The sequence below is a fragment of the Lathamus discolor genome, chromosome 2 (assembly GCF_037157495.1).
Source record: "Lathamus discolor isolate bLatDis1 chromosome 2, bLatDis1.hap1, whole genome shotgun sequence".
Classification (NCBI taxonomy): Eukaryota; Metazoa; Chordata; class Aves; order Psittaciformes; family Psittacidae; genus Lathamus; species Lathamus discolor.
This window is the reverse complement of record NC_088885.1, coordinates 64,908,106-64,914,868: the sequence shown is the minus strand read 5'-3', so window position 1 is coordinate 64,914,868 and position 6,763 is coordinate 64,908,106.

The following is a 6,763-nucleotide window of genomic DNA, read 5'->3' as shown; positions in this document are numbered from 1 at the left end:
GGAGAATGGGAACAGTAAAAATAAGCTTTTGGATTCTGCTTTTAAAGGGCTGACTGGAATCACACGAGAAAGGATTAATGCAGTAGGTACATACCTTGCTGAAATTCGCATGTTTCCATTGTGGAAAACTGGGAAACTGAAGGAAAAATCACACCGCGATATTCTCTCAGAGTAGAGGTATACACTATGATTCACTGGAGACAGCTCTGGATGTTACAAAACAGAAATTTAGAGGTGATATAAATTACGTGAGGGTGTTCTAGACGATTAGACAACTCATTGGTCCATTTACGATGCTCCTCATAGCTTTATATCAAATCTGATGAAAGAGTGGCAAATTATAAGCAAGGAAATTTTGCATTCTCTCCTGTCCCTAAGCCCTACTTTGTTTAGTGAGATCTTAATGTATATCCTGAGCATTTTGATAAGAAGCTATTGCATGCCACTGGTTTGTGCAAACAGTAGTTGTATTATTACAGGGGATGAATTAATCTTCCAGGCGTCCATTTGTGTTACTCAGATCAGGCAGGGTTTATTTGCGAAGGGCTAACCCTGCTTCCCGGCAGGTTTGCTCAGAGATGCCATGCCAGATTCCCAACAGCTGATGCAAAAGGGTTCAGCTGGCACACCCCGGGGCTGTCGGGACTGTCCCATGGCAGGGGCATCCACCCGTGGGGACAGCAGCACCACATCCTGGATTTGACAGGCTCCTTCGGGGATTCTGTAGCAGGTATTTAAGGTGGGTAGGAAGCAGGTACCCTCAAGCTTGGGTCTGCATCCTTCTGGTAATGTGTTTTAATCCGAGATCAGAGAGGAAACCTTTATTTCAAGCAGATTGTTCCCTCTTCAGCAGAATTGCTGCAACATTTCCCTGTGTACAGATTTCATTAAGTAGATGCTTAATAGCAGGGTGGCTGTCATCTTAGGGCAAATATTTTAGAAATCCCTTGTTAGTCACATCAGGTGTGCTTCTTCAATACTGCAACATCTGTTATTTGTTAGATGCAGAGAAGGAAAAATGAGTATTTATTTGCCCTGTCCTGGGCTTTTCAGTGATTCAGGCAGCGTGGCTGAATGTGCCAGAGACAGCGCTGACAGTACAGTTATTTCAGGAGGGTAACATTGCACCAAATGTTGAGTAGGGGGTAAACTAAAAAGTGTTGTATTACGGTTGGGTGCCTGCTAATTGTTTTACGATCCAGCATGTACTTCAAATGTATCTTGTTCCTTAGAATTTCCTTGCGTAAGTCAAAGCTATGCTGCTGTTCAAGCAGAGCAAATATTGGATGGACTTTTCACAATCAGAAGGTAATTTGTGGTCAGCTGAAAGGAGCGTACTCTTGATCAGAAGGGTCCAGGCTTCTGGACTGAAACAAGCACTTCGATCTTTCTTTGCATGCTTGATTATTTTGCACAAGAAGACGCATATTTCGGGGTCAAGTCACAAAATTTCCTCTTTTCTTTGGATGAGCTTTGCCAGTTTTTAAGGAGATACTTAAGTAATCAAGCCTCAGACACAGTTTAACACTTCATTCATATATGGTATTTATCTGAGATGTATCAGTCTATTATTAGTTAGCTAGCATGGTGCTAACTTGGTGGCAAAGTCATTGCGGTGTGCTGCAGAGGCAGCATTACAGCTGCATGTGAGGCTACGCAAAGGATTCCTTGAACATAGGTGGGATGTATTCATTAATATCGTTGATAAATTAAAAGCCTGAGGTTTTATTGGGTTTTTTTTGTTTGTTTGTTTTGTTTTGGGGTGGTTTTTTTTTTTGGGGGGGGAGGGGGGTGTTTGTTTGGGTTTTTTTAACATAAAGTCCTAGGAACATAGCATTTCTTCCGTTAAATGTAATTTTTCAGAACGTGATGCGTATATTCTGTGGCTGGTGATTTACACTTGCTGACATTCTTCTACACGCTTGGGAGTCGTTCCCTTCCTTTCAAGCAGCCTAAGTAAAATGCTGCCCTCTCTTGAATTTCAGGCGGCAGTGCAGCTCCTGGCAGAGAGCTGCCCGGGGAGCGGGAGGCAAAGCATCCCGAAAGATGCCAGTGACCCCTGCGGCGCTGATAAACGACGAGAAAGGCAGCACCATATTTTATACTCTTAAATAGAGTTAGGAGAGTTGTTGCGAAGAATGAAAATTCTCTGAAATAGAAATTCTCCTCTTAATTTGAAAAATTGGAGAACATGCAAGGATGCCCTACTCTGTTATGGAAATATCTTAGCCATGGAAATTTCATTGCCTCCAGTGCCTGGATAAAAGGGAGACCAAATCCTGACATTCTTTGGACTACTTTAAATGAGTCTTCACTGGAATTGCAGTAATTTCTTTGACTATTTGAGCTGTGAGATTTGCTGAATGCCCACCTAGGTCTTGCAGTCGGAGGAAAACTTCTTTTCTGACAGACTTTATCTGAAGGAAGGAAGATGCAACTGGCTGCCATTGGTCCTCTGCACCAGAAAAGAGATACATAGGGTTACTCTACTGTATAATCACCCAAAAAGCTGGCCACTGGTACAGGACCACTGATGTGGTGGCTGTAGAAACCAACATGTCCCTGCCTTGAGCCACTTAGACAGGAGATGTTTCTCCAGCTAGAGGGGTGAGGATGTTTCTCCAGCTGTTTCTCCTCTTCACTGGCAAGCAGCTGCATGGATAGGGCATACTCTCATGCACCTTCCTTCAAGGAGGGAATATAAAGGAAACCCTATGAGAAAAGCTGTGCTGGAGTAGCTACCACCTCTATTTCTTCAACAAGGGCATTAAAAAAAACTACTCTCCCTCTCTCCCATACAAACCCCTGTTTAACACCTCTTTCTGCTGGAGCAAGGGGTGAAAGGACCATGACATCATGTGTAGGGGGGACAGCCTACAAGAAGTCATACAGAAAACTAGTGTGCCTAGGAGTAAGGGCTCCCAGAAGATGACAGTGTACCCATGAGAACCAGGTTTCCTGGGTATCAGGCACTGCGTAAGAGAAATGTGAAGGGGGTGGGGAGGTATGCACTGTGGAAAAAAAGGGAGAAAAACATGCACGCAGACATAAAGCCATGTTTTCTTTCTTCCCTGTTATTAATTAACACTTTTTTTTCTGAACATACAGCTCCCCACCAAGCCCTCTTACAGTTCTCAGATGCTAAAAGACAGGTAGGCAGCAAGCAGCAGTATGCAGGCAAAATGGTTGGGCTAACAATAGCTGTGCATCTCGTTAGTTACCTGATTCGTGCAAAAGGGCATGCTGCTTAATGTTTATCTCATTTTTCTGCACCCACAGGTTTATTTTTTGACACAAAACTGAGGGCAATTAATCCCAAATACCATCTGAAACAGGATAAACAGAAGCAGAACTGGGCATGTGTATGTCACTGTATACTATCTCATATATATTAGAGACAAAGTAATAAAAATAAACAATATGGTATTGTGTCAGTTGCAACTCAGACAGTAACAAAATATTGCCACATTTTTTCTTACAAAGCTAGCTGTGTGGTGGCTGGAAAGACCCTAAAGCTCTTATCTTCATACATTTCCCTAAAGAATAATAGATCAGTCGGTGCTCTGACGCTGTTTTAATAATGTACAATTTACAATTCATTTGGTTACCAAGCACTCACAGTATAATTAATTTCACAGACCCTTTCTACGCATTGGCATGGCTTACAACAGTACAGATGAGAGGTGGGGAAACTGTCCCCCCACACTGTCACAGGAAAGTGCCTGGATGGCATGTCACCTGGCCGCTCTGCAGGCAGGCCTGCTGCTGTAGGGGTAACAGGGTTCCATTTCCCCTTTCCTTCTGCCCCCAGTTCCTGCCTGCCTTTCCCATTCCTCTACATGAGCACCTCCATGGGGGATCTTGCCCCAGGGATTAGCCCTGCTCAGCCCACAGTGCCCTGGTGCCAGAAATGCCCCATCCCTCTGGTATGCAGCAAGTGGCCCACCTTGCCAGCCCTGAGATGTGCTGGAGGAAAAGCTAAGGTGAGCCAAGGGGAAGTCTCAAGGACGAAAGGCAGATGACAAGCCTTCAGGCCCTCTCACCAATGCCTATCTTCACCCTTACAGTCAAGGACAGAGGAGTCTGGCAAGAATACAGGTATTGCCCATCGGAGACTGTCGGTGCATGATCCCAGGCCTAATATCATTTCACAGAAACAAGACAAAAAAGTGGAGAGAAAGACTCCAGAAGCCAGCAGAATGCATGCTGTTGGGGGTTTATTTCCACAGTCCCATTATTTTTCCCTTTATGGGGAATCTGCACAGTTGCCTGAGAGACTTAAATAATGGACTCTCTCCGCAATGAATGGAGCTGCTGTTCTGTGATGTCTTGCACATCAAAGCAATTTTTTCAAATGTACATTTACCTCTTTGATAAAGACAACACTGGGAGGAATTCAGCAACTACAGAGAACCTGCGGGTCTGAGTATCCACCTAGAGCTTACTTTGACAGCAGTGTGTGAATGGCTATTCAAGTGCTAGCTTTGCTTCCAATGTCAAATAAACAGGGGTTTCCTTCTCTGAATTTCCCAAACATTCTTCTCCTTTTTGAAGTTCTCAATTCCTATACATGTATAGTGTATGTATACACATATATCAATACTCATATATACATGTACATATATATATAATATATATATGAGACCATATATGCATAAGAGTTGAGGTCCCAGTCTGCGAAAGTTCAGCACACAATCCTGGATATAAACACACACTGAGTACTTGTGTGTTAGTGAATAAGCTTAAAGCTAATCTTACTAACTCTCTACCACTAGATATGCAGTTTCTTTCTATTTTCCTAGATGTTTAAAAGCTGTGAAAGGTAATCTTTTCTTCTGGGGACTAAATAACGCCTAAGTCAGAGCCCCCTGTGGGGGCCTGTGTGATTTTCACAAGGCATCAACTGCAAGAGGTACATCTTCTCTTGGGCTGCCTCTGCAGCCAGCTATTTAATCTTATGGCATTCAGCCTATCGATTTGGTTTCCTGATCTCTTACTTGAACAAAGATGTGGTGAGGCAGAGGCCATGAAATACTGCTTTCACATCTTGTTTGCATGTAGGATTTGGCAGCCAATTTGCCAATATATTGAAGCCTGCAGCTCTGATTTTCACAACCATAGAAACTTAACTCTTCTGTGAATCAGGGTGTATCTATAAACATAAGTGTAACTAAAAAAAAACTAATGGTTAAGGACATCATGTATGTATTTGTAAAAACAACAGCAACAAATGTTATTATCAATTAGTGTTATTTGCAACATAATCGTAAGTAGAAGCTTGACTGGTTCATGTACTGCAAGGTTCACTTCACCACAGGGCTCAAAATGTCTCTCCTGCAGTCAGGTTTGCAGGGATTTAAAGCAATGCCTGTGTTTCACGGGAGAGATGATGGTGTCCTGAGCCTCAAGGCTAATGCTGTCCTCTCTTCTGCATGGAAGAAAGCACCCAGGAAAACTTGATGCAGACTCTTCCTGAGATGTGGGAAGCAGTCAACCTGATAAACTTTACTTTTAACCTTTGGATTTCAAAGAGTCAAAATCTAGCCTTTAATCCAGGTGAATTTTGCCTACAGTCAAGGAATAAATGAATGTCTGTGTAATTATCTGTTTTCTGCTTTTTATCTGTCTCATTTCTCTCCCATAAAATATTCCTGCTAGCATCATTTCAGATAAAAAATATTTTGACTTGATTTAATGTTGCTGGAGAAATGAACACAACCCTGTTCATAAGATTCTCACAGGCACCAACCTGATTGCAAGACAAAACTCCCTACTTTGAATCTCCAGGTCTGTATCTATTAAAGAAACAAAACCCATCACCACCACCAACAAAAGAAGCATAACATTGCTCAGAAGTATTACTTGCTTTATTTCAGCATTTTCTTCAATACTGAAATCAAACAAAAAATTTCTCAGATGTGAAAGTAAAGTTGACAATGTTTAATCCCACAACAGCATAACACTGTTGAAGAAATGATGGCATTTATCAGAAATACATAGAAAGATTTTTTTTTAAATTTGATCACCTATTATTCTTTTTTCTGAAAAAAAAATATATTATCAGGCAATCAAATCTAAGCAACAGCTAAACCAATTTTCTTTAGTTTATGATCACTGGGGGAAGAAAGAATCTCTTCTTGTTTCTTTGTCCATAGTGAATACAAGTTGGAAATGAGACAGCCTCTGCAATGAAGAAGTCAGCGATCCAGGCTGTTGTCCATGTCATCCCTAGTTAGTCCTGTTAGACACCTTCCCTCAGATTCACTCCTTGTGAACCTCTGAATACTACTGGCAGTAGAAGGTTAAATATGCTTTGATCTGGAGGCCAGCTGGCACAAAATGGCCCACATCCATTCTCCTAATCCTCCTTCCTACCAAAATGCCTGTTGGGAATAGTCCCTGGCCAGTGTTAACATCTGAGCTGTGTCCAGGGATGACTGGGGAGAATTGTACTTGACCCAAACCAAAACCGTGCCAGGGACCACTCTAACAATTTAACAATGCAGAAAATTGAGCTCCATCACCTGGGGATGTTCCCTGGCTCTGTTACCTTCACTATCTGCATGCGGCCACACAGAGCAAAGCAATTTGATAAAATACCAGTATGATGAGCCTTTCAGTGCAGGGTTGCATGTTGAAATGTATGACAGCAGACACTTTCTACATGCTGGCCAAAACACTACACTGAAGTTTCGCAAATCAAGGAATAAGTGTCTCAATTGATTAAAAAAGACAGCCTAAAATTTGCCAGAAGGGGAGCCAG